At 48.8% G+C, this 21,096-nt stretch overlaps 1 protein-coding gene across 1 annotated transcript in view; it reads right to left on the bottom strand.

Annotated features, from left to right (window-relative positions):
• The window catches only part of ZNF516 (zinc finger protein 516), a 122,036-nt gene extending 101,649 nt beyond the window's left edge, over positions 1-20,387 (bottom strand). Inside the window, exon 1 of the mRNA XM_040479518.1 lies at positions 20,273-20,387. The gene's annotated coding sequence lies outside the window, so the exon portion shown is untranslated. The remainder of the gene's footprint in view (positions 1-20,272) is intronic.
• Positions 20,388-21,096: the final 709 nt, after the last annotated feature.

Here is a 21,096-nt window from a genome sequence, read left to right as displayed (position 1 = left end):
ATTTACATTATTCCTCACCAATCTACTGGCTAAAAGAAATAAGAAATAGAAAAAAAGTATTATTCAAAACTCTTATTGGGGCGCCTTGGGGACCCAGTCGGTTATTTATCCAACTTAGGCTCAGGTCATGATCTCGTGGTGTGTGAGATCGAGCCCCACGTCGGGCTCTGTGCTGACAGCTCGGAGCCCAGAGCCTGCTTCGGATTCTGTGTCTCCCTCTCTCTCTGCCCCTCCCCCGGTGCGCTCTCTCTCGCTCGCGCTCTCTCTCTCTCTCTCTCAAAAATAAACATTAAAAAAAATTTTTTTAAAAACAACTCTTATTAAAGAAAAACCTAGCAGTCTGCACAACGTGATGTCCAGTTCAGATACTATTACATTCACCAAACCCTCAACCGCCTGAACTCGGAAGGAGTCCTCTGTCACTAGCTGGGGACCTCACAAGGATCGCCTCTGGCACCTAGCAAGATAGGCAGCAACCCCACAGTGCGGGCTATCCCTGGGCCTGGCTCCTGTGCCCGCCCCTGGAGGCGTGGCCTCGGGCTGGTCATGTGACCGTGGCCCTCACCTTCCCGCAGAACGCCTGGTTAAGGGCAGACTGGAAGGTTTCCCGGCCCGACGGCCACCGCGGTGGGGGCACAGGCCAGGCGTCGCTGGCCTCTGAGCTCTGCACAGAACCGCTCGGTGGCCTCACCACGTCACACGGGAGCGTGACAGGAGACCCCCAAGGCTACCGGGGCTCCCCTGACATCCCGGTCGGGCAGCCATCAGCAAAGCCGGGCTTTGGAAGCAGGACCGCGACCCTTTCCAGGCACAGCCTCGGCCAGGCCCAGTGGCTCCCGGCCCCGCGCTCGCCACCTACACGGCCCGCAGCTTGGCCCGGGGCCTCCTCCCACAGGACACCTACCTGGCGAGGGCACCGCTGCCCCTGCAGCCCCAGGCGGAGACCCGGGGTCCACCCGGCGTCCCCCACCCCCACACATCTGGCCGGGACCGCACTGACAACTGGCCAGGACTTCGGCTTCCAGCGGGACCCCTCCCCCCCGCATCACGGCCGCCCCACGGGCCCCCAAGCACCACCCTCCCTGCGTCATCTGCCCTGAACACCCTCCTCCTTCTTCGGTCTCCCCGCTGGGGAGCCCCCTGCGGCAGGCCCGAGGGTCACGCAGAGCACACCCCGCCCCAGTGACAGCCGGCAGAACGTCCCACTGCCTCTTGGCCAAAGGCGGAATCTTCCAGATGATCCAGAGTCGTGACTGTTTGCCCACGACGACCTCTCAAACTTCACCCCTCCGCCAGCTGCCGTCCCTCACATGTGCTTACACACATGCACACACACGTACACACGTGCTTACACACGCGCAGAGACGCGCGTGCACGCACGTGCACTACACAAGGCTCCAGGAATACCAGACTTCTCCTGGACTTGATCCTCGTCCAGCACCCTTGCCTGCTCAGGGATCTAGTGTCCTCACAAGCACATCTATCACAATCTACTTGGAAAGGCAAGCGGGCCAAATAAAAGAGGATTCAAAAAAACTCAGAAGCAGAAAAAGTAAAAATGAAAACAGTCGGGCAATTATCACTACACTCAATAAGCACAGAAGTATAAACAGAATCGAGTCTGGGGTGCCTGGGTGGCTCAATCGGTTGAGCATCCGACTTCGCTCAGGTCATGATCACATGGTTTACGGGATGGAGGCCCAGGACAGGCTCTATGCTGACAGCACAGAGCTTGCTGGGGATTCTCTTTTCTCTCTCTCTGTCTGCCCCTTCCCCGCACGCTCTCTCTCAAAATAAATAAACTAAACGGGAAAAAAAAAAATCAAGTCTAAATAACTGTGATCTACACAGAAAATAAACATGTAATTCTTACATTTCTTGAAATAAAATATCACGTAAAGATCATAAAGGAACAACAGTAGACTAAAACAACATCCAAAAAAGCAATTGCAACAGCGACATGGGGAGAGGGAAAGGGGTGGAGAGAGGGGAGGAAGGTAATAGAAGTAACCAATTTCTTCATCTTTCCCAAAGAGGAAGTCAAATTACACGGTTACAGAACTTGATAAATTGAGAAACACAGGTTTAGGCAAAAGTCATAAGTATAACCACCAGCATAACTAAGAACATTGGACTTTCTACAGGCTTCCTCCTGACCTCGAGAACCAAAGACGACAAAACATAATCCATATGTCAATAAACAGAAAATAATGCAAAAAGGGAGCAAAGCACGAAGAAGCTAAAAGCTTCTGTAAAAATGACGAGAGAAGACATCTGTTAGAGCAAAAGTATAAATGGAACAAATTTATTAAGGAAGACTCCATGATTGGATGAAAAACGAAATCCAATTCTCTGCTCTCCACAAAAGACACCGAACATTAAGAAATGTACAGAAGTTCGACATGTAGACAAGATACGCCAGAAAAAAATGCAAACAAAAGCAACACGGAAAATAAAAATAGTTATTACACGTTTAATTCCGTTTAAAATTTTTTTATGTTTATTTCTATTTGAGACAGACAGAGTGCGAGCAGGGGAGGGGCAGAGAGAGAGGGAGACACAGATTGCGAAGCGGGCTCCAGGCTCCGAGCTGTCGGCACACAGAGCCCGATGCGGGACTTGAACTCACAAACCGCGAGATCGTGACCTGAGCCAAAGTCGGCCGCTCAAACGACTGAGCCACCCAGGTGCCCCTCGTTCAGTTTTAAAAGGCATTAAACTGCACAAAAGTCGTATTTATTAAGGATAAAAAAAAAAAAAAAGATCACAAGGAAGGTAATTGTCCTAAAACCTTTAAGTCAAATAACACAGAATAAAATATACAAACAAACATCCCAGTGAATGCATGAAAAGACCAACAGAGAGAAAAACAGATGTGGGAGAAATGACGAAACTCTCTCAAACCTGGATTAAAAAGGCAAAAATAACAGTTTGAAATGGAAAAAAAAGGCACATCGGAGCCATAGGATCAACCTGCACACTCGCCACTTTGCCAAACTGGGTCCGTAGGAAGCAGGAAGAAGGGCCCTAACGGCTCATCAACCAGGAGCACAGAGCGCACGAGCTCCATAGTGAGACGGTGCGATGACACCAAACGGTAACAAGTAAAAGCAAAAACAAAACTAACAAAAGTAAAGCCACTTGCAAAATTTTAAAGTCTCCGGAACAACTCCCACGGCAGGCAGAATCGGACCTTAAACCGGCAACCTTTCGGGAAAATGCTGTGTCAAAATCCATGGGACACAAAGAAAGCTCAAAGTTTAGCCACGGTCATTAAAAATAAAGAAAATATATACATGAAACGCTCAATTCAAAAAGTAACAGAGGGGGCACCTGGGTGGCTCAGTCGTTTAAGCGTCCAACTTCGGCTCAGGTCACGATCTCACGGTTCGTGAGTTCGAGCCCAGCGTCAGCCTCTGTGCTGACAGCTCAGAGCCTGGAACCTGCTTCAGATTCTGTGTCTCCCTCTCTCTCTGCCCCTCCCTTGCTCGCTCGCTCTCTCAAAAATAAATAAACATTAAAAAAAATTTTAAGTAACAGAGAAACCTTTTAAGCTTGAATTTTTAAAAGTACCAATAAATGAGAAACAAACAGTAAAACTGAAAAATAAAATCAATAACTCCCTTTGTTAACGTCAGTGAAGGAGTTAAATGACTAGCCGGCCTACTTTAAAAAAAAAAAAGGCAGGATTTGGGGCAAATTCAGTGTAATGACCAACAAAAGAACGAAAACTAAAGTCATGCAACGTTTTTCAAAAGTCTGAGTGAATACGCTTGATCATATGGATGAAAGAAATGACTGATTTTCTAGTAAAATATAAACGTTCAACATTTACTCAGGAATCGACAGAAAAAGTAACCAGACCAAAATCACGTAAGAAATCAAAAGATCCGTTACCGTCCTCCACCGACTCAAACACAAAAACATCAGTCAAATTCACACGTCTTTGGAGAAACTCAGACACAAGCTATTTCAATGTTTCTGGAGCAAAAGGAGTTCACATAGAGCGTAAGACATAAAAGAGATAAACAAAAAGATACTTCGCACAAAGCACAAGGCTACTGTCCTAATAAAGCAACAAAGTGTGAATAACTGGGCAGGAAAACTGACCCAGGAAATGAGCAGGTGATTCGCAAGAGAAGTAAAATGATCAGTAAACATTAAAGAAATGCTTGACAAACTTAATTTTTTTTTTTTAACACAATGAGATATTTACCCTATCAGGTTGGCCAAGACTTCAAAGCCTGATAACATCAGACCTGACCAAGAGAAAGCCATCACTCCCACTGACCGCTGCCAACGGGCGTAAGATGGCATTTTCAGATCTTTGTTGAGAAATCTGGCAATATCTATCAATTGAAATGCTCCATCTTGGGGCGCCTGGCTGGCTCCGTTGGTAGAGCGTGCGACTCTTGATCTCAGGGCGGTGAGTTCAAGCCCCATGTTGGGTAGAGACCTTACTTTAAAAAAAACAAAATGAAAAACGAAATGCCCCTTCTTGGCCAAAACTCCACCCCAGGGAACTCACCTGAGAGAGATGTTCCCACAAGTACAAGAAACTGTGTATCAGAGAGGTTTGCTGCGCCCTGGGGAAGACGGCAGCATCGCAAATGTCCATCAACCAGGGAGATATGGTCCAGGATAAGGAGAGGCAGCTCGCCCAGGCGGACTTCCAACTGGTGGGTGCCAGCTGTCCCTACTGGCTGCTCACAGCCCAGTCTGATGGTCGGAACTGGGCCACACCGGGCACTGGGCACTTGGAAATCAGTACCACGCGTGCAAAGATCTGCACTCTACACGGGCCTTGAAAAGAAATTGTGAGGTTCTACTAAAAAAATCACTTGCAGAGAAACTCGTAACATGGTCCTACTTTCATGTTTTAAATTAAAGTTTATGCATTAAAACTCCTAATACATTTATTAAGCTAATGTATTTCAACGCCGAAGGCAGTGATGAGCACATAGAAGCCGCTCGATAAATAGTAGCTGGCATACAATTAAATGACATCCGTGCTGTGAAATGTCTAAGATACTCTTTTTTTTCTCAAAACGCAATTTCCTCTTTAAGTTGTAAATATCCTGAAGGCAAAAAAAAAAAAGATGAAAACTCCGTCGTCTCCAAACTCTGCATTTTGTGTAATTATCTTCAAAGAAATCGTTTAATTTGGGCAAGCAGAAAACTACCCCCAGTGTTTGGCTCCAACTAAACTGCTCAACTGCGTTCTTGAGAAGCCACTGGGAGTTCTACACCGCCCACCCCCGCCCCCCTCTTGGTGGACTTCCATGTAACTTATTTTTGAAAGTGTCTGTATATATCTTAAAAAACAAAGCGCTTCTCTTTATCCCCTAAGGCAAGAGAAATAGCGTAAGACATGGAGTTCCAGCCACTATGGAATTCTGGTTCAATAATTAAAATGTGTAGCTTCATATTAATTCCATGGAATAATGACATTTAGATCAGGGAACCGCCAGCAAAGGGATTTCTCCAACAGAACCGGAATCGACACCGCAGGGTTACTGGAAAGGCACCGCGCCTGCTCTCAGCCCCTACAGCTCCCGACCACTGCGCGGATGGACTCCGTATCCTTAGCTCCAATCTCAGGCTTCTTCAACTCAATTAAACAAAGCCACTTCCAAATGAATAGAAAAGAAGCCGTGCCCTCAGTGATCCCATGGAAGTCTACAGTTCTCTGCCTCATGTCCACTAACCGCGCCCCCCCCAAACCAGTCACGGTTCATCTGAGAAAGGGGTATTTTAATCAGAACACTACTGCGAGACTCAAGTCCCATCTGACCAGCCGATCCTAAGGCAAGTGAACACCCAGAAATTTCACATGTGTGGGTAGAAACTGCCCAGGCCCTTGAGCCCCCCAGACGCATGGCCAAGAGGGGGTGACCAGCTATGGAGGCTTTAATCGTTTTTAAGATAAGGCCCCGCTTATAAAACCCAACTGACTGAGTCACAGGCGGATCTGAAAACCTTTTAAAAGAATTTTAGGTCCGCACACCAGCAAATGGCGATCCTAACACCGAAGGCTCACATCGCTCCTTTAGGCAGACATACCCTTTCGCCTAAATTTGCGCACGCCCAAGGCCCTCTTCTGCTGAGCCACTGCAACAGAGAAAAAGACAAATGGCACTTGTTATCCCAGCTGAACAACGCAGACTTGGGACTTGGCTATTCCCACCTGAATGCTGAGTCAATCTTATTTTTTTTCTTTTTTTTAAGTATTAAGTTTTCTTAACACTGATACCGCTATGCACACGCAAGGCAGTGAACGGAAATGCGGGTGTGTTTCCACAACACTGAACTCGCAAAAGCATCGCTGTAATGGATGGAACGAGAAATGGAACTTGACCCTCAGTCAAAATAACAAACGTGCTGTCCCGAGGGTCTGGATTTACAGGCGGGAATAAGAGGTAAGCCACAAAGAGCAGGACCAGCCCCAGGATGACGGAGCAATTCCACCAGGCCTCACCTTGACAATGTGACGAAACCGAATAAGCAGGCCGCACGGCCATGTTAGGACACCTGGGGATAAACGCCAGCTCAGCTCGGTCTCCTCCCAGCAAGGCACGGTTGTGTGCCGACATGCGACACATAATAAATATACCAACACGACGCGATCCTCCTGTGGCTCCATACTTGCAAGCCCCCTGCCCGCCCCCCCCCCCCCGACCCCGCCACCCCCAGGAACACTCGGCAAACCCTCACGGAATGGCCTGTTGTAAAGTCCCTGAGGGCTGGACCCTTTTATATTCCTCCGTGCACTCACCAGAGTTCCTACCAGCGCGGGAATGATATACGAATCGTAAAAAATTCTGTTGGAATGATGGACCGAAAACCCATCATACAGTTTCTTGCCCGCATCTCCTTAAACAGAAGCATCCTCTTAAAGGAGACTGGTTCGCTCTGAGTCAAGGACTCTGTTCCTCCATCCGAAAGACAGCTTTTCCGAACCATTCTTGTTACCCTTTTAGGGGAAAATACTCATTTTTGTTATTAATGTTAGCATATTGGGGCACCAATATGGGGTGGTTCAGCTGGTTCACCAGCCGACTACGGCTCCGGTCACGATCTCACGGTTCGTGGGTTCGGGCCCCGCGTCCAAGGAGCCTGCCTCAGGTCCTGTGTCTCCCTCTCTCTCTGCCCCTCCCCTGCGCTCTGTCTCAAAAATGAATAAACGTTAAAAAAAATTTTTTCTTAATATTAGTATATTTAAATGACCTATTCACTTAAATCAAATACATTTGTTCCAGATCCATTCCAAAGAAAAAGAGAGTTGCCTTTCCGCGAGGCTCTCCAAGGTGAAAACCACGACGTAAGCACTTTCGCAAGCTGACGGCGCTCAGCTCCGACTGGGTCGCGGCCCGGGGAGAAGGGAGGCCGGCCCGGGCTCCTCCTGGAAGGACGCAGAGGAGGGTCTGCAGAACCATCATGTGAGTAAAATATTCTGTCCCTCCACAGAAACCACATTTTGGTGATGTTCTACCCTCACAAGCAATGAGTTACAAAATAATGAATTAGGCCCGCCTGGGGTTTTCACGCCAGACACGTCTTCAGCCCAAGCCGTGAACAGATTCCACATTTTGTAAATTCGATTTTTAGATTGTGAGGTTAACAGAAGTAAAACGTGGCAAACTGTGATAAAACGGGTTTAAATCTTACTGCGCGCTACGAATAACATCTACTTAATTAAGACAATTCTCATCTCTTCTCTAAAATTAAAAAAAAGATGATTTTTTTTTTTAACATACAAAAAGTAGGAATAACCAAATAGTTCGTACAGCTTATAGGCTGGATGTAAAACCACCACGAGACGAGACAGAAAATGAACTCAAACCATCACAATGTTCCGTGTCTTCTGAAAGTCTCAGGGTGAGTAGCCTCTTTATCTGCTGGTCTGCTTTGCAGCTGCTTAGTTGCAAAGGGTTCCAGCTCCCTTTGTGTCAAAGCTGCCTTGCGCTGCGCAGCCCCCTGAGCTGGCCCTCATCCCATTATACAGATGAAGGAGTAAAGGCATACACAGGCTCCGAAACCGGCCACACGTCCTGGATGCTGGAGTCGCCCCACACCGAAGCTCCTTTCTAGGCCACTGTGACGCCAGAACTAACAGATCCGAGTGGGGGTCTGAGGCAGGGAACACCCCCAGGAGGCCTCTGTTCCAAGAGCGTGCGTGGTCAAGTACCAGGGACTGACAGAGGGACCCTCTGCGGGGTCAGGTCCCAGCCTCCTGGCCAACCGTGCTGCCTCCCCAGGGATGAACCCCTCAGCACCCAGCGCCCCCCCCCCCCCCCCCCAGACAAAGAACCTTTCTGCCTTTAATTAAACTGCTAGGGTTCAAGCGAGAGATTTCCAAAGCGTCCTCCCTTCATGTCCTTGTCGAAAACCAGCTGAACTTTCGGAGTGAAGATTCCTGACTCACCTCCGAGGCCAGCCTTGGTTTAGGGTGGGGCGTTTCATCTCAACCCCCGACCGTACACCATCCTGTATGGTAGCCAGACTGGGGGGGGAGCTGGGAGTGGTCAATACATGCCAGGTTTCAAAGACTTAGTGTAAAAACAAAGAACAAAAGATATCTCAGTAGTAATTTGTGTGTCGTTTACACATTCAAGTAACACTTCATACAGACTGAGTTAAATAAGACATAATGAGCATTATTTTAACCATTTCTTTAACCCTTTTCGTGGGGTTACTAGCAAACCTAAAATCACAGAGGCATTATATCTATCAGGCAGCACTACCCGAGCCGGGTCAGCCAAAACCGCAGCCCATGGGCCAAGTCCGGGGCCCCCCCACCTGGTTTTGTATGGCTTCTGAGCTTAGCATGTGTTTTACACTCTTCAGTGGTTGGGGGAAAAAAACAGAAGAACATTTTGTGACACATAAAATCATATGAATTTCAAGTTTCAGTGTCCATAAATAAAGCTTCTGTATTTGCTGACTTACTGTCTACGGCTGTTTCTGCTCTACAAGGCACAGCAGCTGTGACAGAGGAGGGCTGGCCCACAAAGCCCAAAATATTTAATATCTGGCCCTTTACAGAAAAAGTCTGCCGGCCCCCGCCCCGGGACTCTTGTGACTACAGACCCCCCAGCCTCTGAAGCTCGGAAGGGTGGGGCTGGAACCACCCGATGCAGGAGCAGGAGCTTCCCTGCTCCAAACCCTCAGACCACCCTCCAAATTTCTCCTTCTTGACGGATTACTCAAAGCAGAGCAGACACGACCACGTACTGATTCTGCCCTGTTCTGAGTCCCCAAAGGTTCGGGCAGCTGGTCCCCATTCATGGCACCCTAGGCATTGGCTCCCAGCTCCTCTGCGGTGGTCTTCGGGTAACCCCAGCCGTCTAGGAGGTGAGGGAACCAAAGGCGGGGGGACTGGCCCTCATGATGCGATCTCTAAAGTGATACAATTCCAGAAGGCTCAGACCAAGGTTCAGATAAATTCCACAAGCATGAGGAAGGTCATATTCAAGGTGACTGCCCAAAACATGGTCTCCTGAGACAGTCCAGCCACAGGGCTTTGACAAAGTTACCTAACCGTGTGGGTCTCAACACGCTCCTGGGAGAACGGGGGGCTAAAGGGACCCCCTAGCTCCTAAGTGTTATGAATATAGTACCCATAAAGAATGTGGGTCAGTGCCTTGCTCCCCGTGGGTGCATGATCGAATGAGCCTTCACAGAGCACCTAGGAACTATTTATTTGGGGGGCTGCTTATTCAGGCATTCACCAAATTTGATTCAAGTCTATAATAAAACATTAGTAATAAAAATTAAACTTCTAATATAATGGGAAACCGTAATGCTCAGGAACTTGGGTCCTATTTTCACGATGATCCAAAAACGCGTTCTCGGTGTTTCACACTTTGTTACTACGCGGCTGGTCCTCCGTACCACAGTCGCTTCAACAACCACCTTTCCAAGGTCACTACGCATTGGCCATAAGAGTGTCACTGAACACATGCTCTATATGAAAAAAACGCAGACAGCAGACTCGACGTCAAAAGTTTCCTCTAGTGATGCAGCCACTCTGGAAAACAGTGTGGAGGTTCCTCAGAAAATTAAAAATAGACCTACCCTATGACCCAGCAATAGCACTGCTAGGAATTTACCCAAGGGATACAGGAGTACTGATGCATAGGGGCACTTGTACCCCAATGTTTATAGCAGCACTCTCAACAATAGCCAAATTATGGAAAGAGCCTAAGTGTCCATCAACTGATGAATGGATAAAGAAATTGTGGTTTAGGGGCGCCTGGGTGGCGCAGTCGGTTAAGCGCCCGACTTCAGCCAGGTCACGATCTCGCAGTCCGTGAGTTCGAGCCCCGCGTTGGGCTCTGGGCTAATGGCTCAGAGCCTGGAGCCTGTTTCCGATTCTGTGTCTCCCTCTCTCTCTGCCCCTCCCCCGTTCATGCTCTGTCTCTCTCTGTCCGAAAAATAAATAAAAACGTTGAAAAAAAAAATTTAAAAAAAAGAAATTGTGGTTTATATACACAATGGAGTACTACATGGCTAGAAACAACGAAATATGGCCCTTTGTAGCAATGTGGATGGAACTGGAGAGTGTGATGCTAAGTGAAATAAGCCATACAGAGAAAGACAGATACCATATGTTTTCACTCTTACGTAGATCCTGAGAAACTTAACAGAAACCCATGGGGGAGGGGAAGGAAAAAAAAAGAGGTTAGAGGGGGAGAGAGCCAAAGCATAAGAGACTCTTAAAAACTGAGAACAAACTGAGGGTTGATGGGGGGTGGGAGGGAGGGGAGGGTGGGTGATGGGTATTGAGGAGGGCACCTGTCGGGATGAGCACTGGGTGTTGTATGGAAACCAATTTGACAATACATTTCATATACTGAAAAAATTTAAAAAAAAAAGTTTCCTCTAGCGTTAGCACTAAAAAAGGCTTTCCTTTCACCCAAGAACTGGTGAGTCTTGTCCTGGCCTTCAATTCAACATAGAAGCGGCAGGCTTCACTCCTCGTTTGAGTCACCAGAAAGCTCCGATTCCATATTTTGGTTCAAGTACACCCACTGGAAGAAGGACCATTGTGATCTGGATACGTAATCTTATTTTCTCCTCATAGAGGTCTATCATTTCCTTGTTCTTGATTTTTATTAATGTTTCCCTGTGTGTGTGTGTGTGTGTGTGTGTGTATGTATATATACACGTGTATATATATGTGTGTGTACATATATATGTGTGTGTATATATACATATGTGTGTGTATATATACGTGTGTGTATGTATATGTGTATATACATGTGTGTATACGTATACATGTGTGTGTGTGTATATATACATATATATTCGTTTTGTTCTTGAGAGAGAGAGAAGGGGAGAGGGGCAGAGAGACAGAGAGAATCTCAAGCAGGCTCCACACTGGGCGTAGAGCCCGATGCAGGGCTCGATCTCAGGACAGTGATTTGAGCTGAAATCAAGAGTCAGACGCTCAATCAACTGAGCCACCCAGGCGCCCCAGTGTGTCACTATATAGTTACTGTGTGATGTCAGGTGCATCTCATCTTGTTATAGAAGGCGATGGGTATAAACCAGGAAACTCTCACTACCCACATACAAATAACAAGATTTCAATTACCAGATACTCAAAGAAGCCTGCAAAAATTCTCACCCAAAGGCGTACAGGATCATGTCCATAAACTGTAACACCGATGAAAAAAATCTATGCAATTCTAAGTTTACGCTGGTGGTAACACAAAAAAAAATTTTTTTTTAATTTCTAGGAAAGCAGAAAACTACCTAGGATATACTTTTTGGTACATAACGAACAAATATTCAGTCCTCTCTTCTTCAGAAAAGGAAAACCGATTCTAAATTTGGGTCTTAACTTACCGATTCTTAAGCAAAAGCAAGGCCGGCCCCGTTTGCTCACCTGGAGCGTGCAAAGGAGGTAGGCAGGCTTTCTACACAGCTCGTGCACCAAGAAGCAAAATCCCCTGGGTCCCGGCCCAGCTCCCAATTTTACCAAGGCAGGCGGAGAGGGTGGAGGTCTGCCAGAGTCCATGCGCGCCCCGGGAGCGGGCCAGCCACCAACCAGCCAGCGCAGCGGGCTGCTGTGTGTGGCCTCACGTCTGAACTGCCGTCGGAGACTCGCCGGATCGGGCCTGCCCCTGCGCCCAACTTCCGCGCCCGTGGTCACCGTGTTGTCCACACACAGCAAGGATACGCTGAAAGAAAGGTGCCCACGGCTCCCTACCCTGTTCCAGCTAACGGCTCCCCTTCTGGACATCTGCGGCCCTCTGCCCCATCCCTCAGAGCACCCACCACGCAGATGCCCACTGGCCGCCGACACCCCTGCACCCCACCGTCTGCGGCAGATTAGGACAGGACAGCCCACGAGAACCTGGCGGTCTATCACAACCATCACCTGTCTTCTCTGATCCCTTCCCCTGACAGTTTGGTGGCTTTTTTTTTTTTTTTCTTTTTCTTTCAGGTCTTTCTACCCATGCTGGTCGTTTGCGCTCTGTGGTTACTGTCTCGTAAAACGGGATGTTCGTATTGGTGCCATCGTCGGGTTTCCCAAGAAAATCGACATCCCGGCGCCGTGCTGAGCTGGAAATCTGTGCAAACAGCTGCTGGGTCTTTGGCAATCTGGGCTTCCCTCCTTGCCTGAGCCCTGCGATGCTACAGGGACCTTGGCATGGGACGACCCGTCCGGTTCCCACACGAACACGATATTCCCATGGAGAGATGCAAACGTGGGGTCAGCGTTTTTTTCTTCTCTCTGGAGCTAGAGCTGGGCATCAGAAGGTGACAGGGAAACGGGCAGCATACCACAGCAAGTGCAGTCCTCAACACACAGATGAGCCAAGCTCATCTGGGAAGGGGACTCTCGCCTCCCCTTGCCGTGCGCATCTAGCAGGTATTGGGAACCGGGAACCCAGGAACCCCCTGGAGCTCTGCTCTATCGCTGTGGCCTTGGCCGCATCACTAAGTCCTTCTGCCTTTCAGTTCCTGGAAAATGTCGAGGTTCACCCAAAGCCACGTCTAGGTTTCTCGGGGGCCGTCAACACACCTGCAACTCTCGCTACGAGCCTTCTACAACAAGTGCACACAGAAATAACGTGAACTTACGAAGAAAGGTAAAGAGTTAGGAAAGTGCCCGTTTTCCTGCATGGTCATTCTACAGAATCGATGCCCCACTCCAAACCGACAGGAGAACCACACTCTGCAGTAAGGAGCCACATTTCGCTGTGCCCCAGCCACGAAGGGGCAGGTTAGTAAACTGCCATCCTGAGAGCGTCTAAAAGGTGCCTCTGGGGCCCAGCAGACCTAACGCACTTTCCAGTCTGGTCTAGCATCTCCACGGACAGTTGGAAAACCTACGTCAACGGCCGCCGGTTTGTAGCCAAACAACAAACGCGGCCTGTAAATCCGCTCCCACGGGCGCGTAAAATCCCAGATTCTAACGGCACCAACTCCCTTCTTTAACCGATTCCTGCCGATGCTTACAAATGCATAGCTATTAGAAAAATTAACCTTCCTTTCCAAAGTTCAGAATCTAAGCAGCCCGTAATCTCTCATCAATCTGCAGCACAACTGAGGGGCCAATCTTCCTGTAAAACCATTAACAGATTCTGCTTTTCTGTCACCAGGGTAATTTACTGAGGCCAATTTTAATCCTACCACTAAACCACTAATCCCATGACTCTACAGAATTGTCCCCAAGTTTACGTTGCTATGGCAAGTACTTTTACGCCAGGAATTCACTTATTTAGTACCGGTCATGTTTTTTAAGTTGGCTTTAGGAACAAGACCATCCCCCCCACCCCCACCCCCACCCGCCTCTCACTTTTAAAAAGTAAAAAGCCATTTTTGAAATCGGGAGGCCACTTGAACACCTGGGCCGTGCTGCACTCGTCACAGGAACACTAATGTAAATTACGCCCGGCGTTACTCAAAGGGACAAATTATCGTCATTATGCTAATGGTCACGCTAAAGACATGAAAAGCTCTGGCGTGATGAATCTAAATCTGGTGGGAACATGATTATCAGTGTGAATGATGATATTTTCTCAAACTTGCATAAAAATGTTCTCTCCGTGTCACTGATAACGTCAATATAAATTATGCAGCACTGACTGTGGCGCTCGTTCACGTCGCAGAAATGCCAGGAGGCGACACCCAGGCCCACCTTTCTGTCCGCAAACGCCCTGCTCTGACGGCACACACATGAAGGAGGGTAAATGTGTTTACTTCTTCCCTGAAAACAGGAAGAACGGTATGATTAAGGCTAATGAGACAGATTCAACGAGAAAGGCACCTGGAGACACAGTAGGTCTGGTGGCCACACCAGAGCCGAACAAGATGTTCAACACGGAGGCACGATCTTCAGGGGCGCGCCCGACTCCGGAGATGTCGCATCACAACCCGCTCTGGTGCGTGAAAAACCTAAGACTACCCAAAAAGCCAAGAGCAGTGTGTGTAAACAAAACAAATCACGAAGTGAAAGCATCACCAGGCTGCCTCCAGAAAATTCCAGAGCAGCGCCACAAAAGTTTAAACTATGAAAACGGGATCGTCCATCTTTTCGCTGATGCCACCATCCCTTAGGAAAAAAAAAATAACCAAGTCTCTAAGGGGAAAAAAAGAAACACATGTTTCTTTAGGTCTCGCTTAAATCACTGGAATAATCAGGAACGAAAGAGTGAGTGTCCCTCTCCCCACATCAACCCTCAGCCTATCTGCAACCGATACAAGTTTTAACTACTCCCAAGGGGCTCTGTATTTCCCTAAATTAACACAGCCAACACTTAATATCAAACTATTTCCTACAAAAATTATTGCAGGAAAGAAGCAAGTGACACTTGCTTTCCTCCCCTTAAACATCAGTCGAACAAGAAGCTAATAAAGCCACGAGCTGCCGGTCCACACCGTTTTCGGTGCATCCTTCCCTGTACTAAATTTCAAAGAACATTCTCGAATGCCGAAATAAATCAATGCCTAACACAGTGCCAAGTCAGCTCAGGCAATACAGGTTAAATAGTGCCATATGGCAGAGACCGACACATGTTGCCCTTTTCTGGAAAACAAAGGTTTTCGAAAAGTTCCTAAACAAATATCCTTTACTTTACTACGGGGAGAGCTGAAGACAGGGTTTTCCAAGTGTTGCTAAATAATGTTGACAATTCTATTTTAATTCTCAGCCATTTGGGGGGAAAAAAAACTACAGAGTTTTAACACAGAACCCCAGTTTTTAAGAGTCTCTCTTTAACTATGTCCTGAAAGCTAACACCACATGTTAGCCTCCACTCACCATCCCTTAAATAAGCAAGAAAATAACAGGACAGCTGTATCCAAAGGCCGAGCTGACATCAGCAATTCCCCGGGGCGCCAGATCTGCAAGAGACCAGACTACCTGCTCTTCAAGGAATAACACACCAGATGAATTTTGTCTTGAAAACAAAATACATGAATACCTCAACCTGCGTTCAGCACTCCACTCAGAAACTGTCCGAACTTCACAACCACACAGAATCCCTATCCCTGAAATTTCAAGAACAAAACAACTTGATTAAATTCCTGACCAAATACACACACACACACACGCACACACACACGCACACGCACACACACAGAAAGAAAATCTACCAGAATGAACTCCTATTTGAAATAAACAGTAACATGTATCTAAACCCAATGTCCGTTTCTAAATGATTTATTTTTTTTCTAGTCTCTTGTGTGGTGGTTTGTTCATTACTTTATATATATTTACATGGTGACATTCTCAAAATAGTCGCATTTCTAATTACTCCTGCTGTGTAATTTTCACTACCGCTGGAAATGAAGAATAAATGCCAGATCTTTTTGGAGAACTACTTTTAAGGAAGGCTGAGAGCCACAAAATTACACTTCTTTACAATCCGAATGGACGCTGCTGGAAAACATCTCATTCTGGACATAAATATGACAGCCAGCTCTAGCTTTGGAAAGAAAAGCTTCAGCTGTTCCAATCCCGTGTAGCAAGATGCAAGGCCATTAGTTGCAACTGCTAATTTTTACCAGTCCATCTAAGACATCCTTAATATACCTTAGCGGGCAGTATAAATTTCAAACACAAGCAACGCCCATGGCTATTAAAGTCATAACCCCTAAAACAGTCCTCTTTCGAAGAAAATTAATTTTAAAATAAACATGCATTTTAAAGACCTGGAGGAGACATTTTAAATTCATAGCGGAAGTTTTTCTTTATTCTTCCCGTAAGGTTAATTGTATTAATAAATTCTTCACAAATAAACATTTGATGTGCTTCCTTCCTTAAAATGGGTTTCACCAATTTCCTGAAATTCACCAATATTCCTGAAAACTGTAAGACAGTCACGGCCAGAGTCCAAGGATAGAGAGGATGCCCCTCCCCCCATGACTCAGGCTCTCTACTCTGGTAAGAAAGGTTGGGGAGTTCTCAACCCACCCGGGGGCAGAGGTCGCCCCTCCATCAACGAGAAATGTCCTACCTCTCCCAACCCAAACTCACATGTTTCTGGTACTGGTGAGAACCAAGGCGAAGGCTTGAATCTGAAAACCGCTGTCACTCTCCCGGAGACACATTCAGACCCTTAACAGGCTGCTGCCAACACACTGTTGGCCGTTGGCCAACGGCCGGACAGCCCCGGAGGAAGGACAGGACAGGAGGGAGAAGAGGGTCACGGTCACACCAGTTAGTTAGCTCATGCCTCCAGTTAGCACCAAGCCAAACACACATCACGAGTCGGATAATTGCTGCTACCCTAATTCCTGGGCAAACTGAGTGGCAGCCCATGGATACCTATCTGCAGTCTACATTTACACCTGCCTTCCAGAAGCTCCATCCTGCTACCCATCTCCATAACATACTTGGAGACGTAGTCCAACCAGCACCTCATCAGACCTCAGAGCCGCCCACCTCCTGACTCTCCAAGTCACCTGAAAAATGCAAACCCAAAGACAAGTAGTTTCCTATCAACAGAGTAACAGTCTGGGAGCCCAAGACAGTAACCCAGTTACTCGTCACGTGTAGACATGGAGCCCAAGACAGTAACCCAGTTACTTGTCACGTGTAGACATTACCAATTCTGGAAACAAGGGTCAAAGGTGCCAAGTGGTAAGCAATCCACAGAAGGTCTAAGTGCTGGGTGCTAGTTCAGCAGCGGGTTCAAGTACAAGGCAGGAGTGTGAGTGTCGGACAGCACACCCTCAGCTCTGCACGTGTGCTGCCAGGCCCCCAGCTTTCTCTGGGCTACAGGCGGTAAGATGCGAGCTAATTCAACTTTTCCCACAGCCCCTGGAACTTCTGAGGGTGGGGGGAAGGGCAGCCGAGAGATGCATTTCTGAAAAAACTGCTTGATTATGACAGAACAGAACGGCTCTATCCAAGCACTAAAATGTATAAACATTTACAGCAAGTAAGATGTCTGCTTTTGAAGAAGGAATGTTACTTCTACGTTCAAATATTTATAATGCAGATATGTAATCAAATAAATGTAACTTTCTTTTGCTTCCCTCCATTATTTCTCTTACTTCTGCTTTAATCTGTGCCCTTGAGAAAGTTCGGATGTCTCTAGCTAAATATGGTCTTCAGACACCGACGAAAAAGCCTTGTTTCCTATACCTTTAATCCTGATGCTTTATTCAGGTAGCAATCTAGTTACAGACAAAATACCACTTTTAATTATATAGTTAACACTTGCCCTGTTCTCCAAGGTTGAAAATGGAACAAAACCCAAAATAGTGTAACGTCTCAAGCATTTAAAACAAGCACGGTGTCAGAGGAAAGTGCACGCCTTTGGACAAGCTCCTTCCCGGTGAAAGTAACCAGCTCGTACTCTAGTTTCCTATCCCTACCACATTAAGGTATAATGCACTTGAAACTCTACACACAACCTTCAGTCAGACTTACAGCCACTCCCACAAAGAGCCTGTTTAAAAGATTCCTTCTGGCAGATTACAAGTAAGACCCATACGTATCCTGGAAAATGAATGCATAAAAATCCACAACAACCCATTAAACGGAGCGCTGCTGTTTCAAGAACAATCCAGGACTAAATTCTACTTAACTTCCTAGGTCACATTAGCCCTTTTCCCTATTTGGTAAGACTGAAAACCATCTGTTACAGCATACCGCGTTCTGAAGCAGTCTCTAACGAAGTCTCTTTGCTTTCTCACGTAACTGTGGCTCAACAACTCTCACATCAAACGCTCCACCTATGAACACTCAGACATTACCCACACAGGAGCAAGGAAGGTAAAGGAAGGTAAAGTTCAATTTATGGTAATGGAAACAACACGCTGTTTAGCATGGACCAGCTTTCAAAAACCTCTCTCATTGTCTTCCCTCCACGATGGCCTCTGGGACAGACATCATCTTACAGAGTTAGACACGCAGGACGTCACAGTCCCAGGAAAACTTCAATCTCTACATTAGCCAGTCAACTTTAAAGGTTGTTTACAAATCACGGTGGGATTAACACCAATGATGTAAAGTATACTCCTCAGCGACTAATATCAGTTACACAACCCATAGTTACACGTTCTTGATCGGGTGCGTTTTGCAGCACACCAAGCCAGTTTGGAAGATGATTCTTAACAAAAGCTTTCAGAAATAAAAATAAGCAACACCCCTCTCGCTCTCCACTGCTGAACCCTGTACCTACCAACGGGCTGCTTTGTTTCGAGAGGGGCAGTGCCACTGCTCTGGGTTAGTTTTATTACACATCCCTTGGGATTTTGTTTTTTTTTTTTTTAAGAATGTTAATGCTCTCTGTTTCAGCATATTCAAATTAGCTAATTTAAGAAAACAAAGTCCTACTAAAGAACTAAGAAAAATACTAGACTGATATGCTTGCATCTCGGCACATGAAAATTCTAATGCCATCAGAATTAATTCTAACTCCTCCAGGCTTGCTCAGGGCCCCTTCTTGCAAGGCCTAGTGAAACTAAAGATGTCCTCCTCCGGTAACCCGCTGCCAACCCCAGGCTCCAGGCCAGCTCGCTCAAACTCGCTCCCCAATTTTACCAGGAGAAGGAAGCTCGGAATCATGCAGAGCAGAGGCATGTGGTATATTTAATTCTAGCGGGTCTGTGTAAACATAAATAGCACAGCTATTTTGACGCCACAATCAAAGAATGTAAGAGAAAGTGAAGGAGGCACAAACAAATGATAAAGTGAGCTTTTTTACGCGGCAGCAGAAAGTTTCCTATCAAATAGCATGCATGCCTAGTTCCTTAAAGTAGCTCTTACATTCCTAAACCAAAATACTCCAATCATATTAATAGGGCGGCTTAAAAAATAATCTGGAGAGGATCCTGCTGGGGGAAGATCCAGCCTCGCTTCCACTGGGGTCAGTACTTTAACGGCATTTTATTACACAGCCACAGGATGGAGGGCCACCAGTTTTTAAATCATCTTTAACCAGGATTGCAGACTTAATGGCAGGTTCACGAGGGAAATGCCTCCCCCCCCCCCGCCTGTTTAATTAAGACCACCGTCCAAAGTTCCTTTTGTGACTTGCAGTAGGGTCCCGAAGCCCCTGCCCTTTGTTACGCAGAGGACCCCGCCGGCAGGCCGGCCCCACGCCCTCGGGCACATCTGGGCTTCCAGGAACAGGCCCCCGCGTCTACGCGGGCTGCTCGCCGCCCGGACGGGAAGAGGCCACGCAGGCAGGGCGCCACACCCACGCGCGGCAGCCCTTCGCGGGGACGGCGGCCGGTGCCCCCGCGCCGCCCACCCGCAGCCGCGCGCGGAGCCCCGGCCGGGACCGAATCAGGTGTGAATACTTATGTAATCGTCCTCGGGGGCCACGCCTTTCCCACCGCCCCACCTCCGCCAGAACAAAGTGAAGTTTAAAATAGAAACCAATTACCTGGCCTCGGCCTCAGCCTCGCCTCGGCCCCCGGAGCGCGGCCCGCGCCGCCGCGCAGACCCCCGCCCCCCGCCCGCGCGGAGACACCCCGGACCCGGCCAGACCCCCCCCCCCGCCCACTCCCGGCCCCGGCCCCGGCACCACGCAGACCTCGGCCCCTGCAAGGCCCCCCCCCACCCCAGCCCCGCGGAGACCACCCCCCCCCCGACCCCAGCCAGACCTCACTACCCGCCCCACCCGCGGAGACCCCGACCGTCTGGCCCAGCAGAGACCCCCGCTCCCCGCCCTGCGCAGAACCCCCCCCCCACCCCGTCCCAGTTCCCCCCACTCCCCGCCCGGCTGCCCCACCTCCTTGGCCCCCTCACCCCCAGCCCGCTCCCTCCCCAGCTCGTCCCTCTCCGGCCCGCACGGACCCCCGCCTTTGTTACGGTGCGAAGTTGGGCCGTGGGTCCCCGTCTCTTTCACTTCTTGGGTTACAGTGCAGGCGAGTGACGTCCGCTCCACATGACGGGGGCGGGGGGCGGGCGCCGGGGGGCGGGGGCGCGGGCCGGGCCCTCCCCCACCTCGCTGCCCTGCCCGCCCCGCCCACAGCCCGCCCCCTGGCAGCCCAGCAACAAGCGGCCACCGCCCCCGCCCCCGGGGCGGGCAGGTAAATCCCCCCGCCCCCGCCCCGCCCCCGCCCCGCCTCCCCCAGCGGCGCCCCGGGCCCAAGGCCGCACGCCAGGATACAGAAATAGGAACGATTTAATCCGGAGACACGTCCCCCCTGCTGCCCATTTCTCAATCCGCGAGTTCAGAGGAGGAGGGGGGGGGGGGGGGGCTGAATCGGATCGAACTCAGGTTTTGGGGGCCGAAAATGGCCGGAGCAGGAAGCGCGGGGCCGAGCGCTACCTTGTAACTGAGTTGGGTTCTTGCAGGGGTACGACGAAGGCGGCCTGGGGTCGCCCATGGACCCCTGGAGTAACCTCGGTGCGGCCCCGCCGCCGGGCACCCCGTACTCGGACGAGGGCGGGGCGCGGAGTCCCTCCCAGGGGCCTCCCTGAAGGGGTCTCCGGGGAAGGAGGGGTCACACGTGGGTCCTTAACCCGTCCGATGCAGCTGCATCATCCACCCCGGAATGAAGCGGCACAGCATCTGCGACACGGATGGAGAGATGCTACAGGACCAGGTCTGGTCCGTACACTTCCACACATCACTACCAGTATTCCGGGGGAAGTTGGTGCCGGATTAAGCTGAT

The sequence above is a fragment of the Herpailurus yagouaroundi genome, unplaced genomic scaffold (assembly GCF_014898765.1).
Source record: "Herpailurus yagouaroundi ecotype Mexico unplaced genomic scaffold, PumYag 142, whole genome shotgun sequence".
Lineage (NCBI taxonomy): Eukaryota > Metazoa > Chordata > Mammalia > Carnivora > Felidae > Herpailurus > Herpailurus yagouaroundi.
Note: the sequence above shows the minus strand (reverse complement) of the source record. Positions and strands in the feature narration are given on the sequence as shown.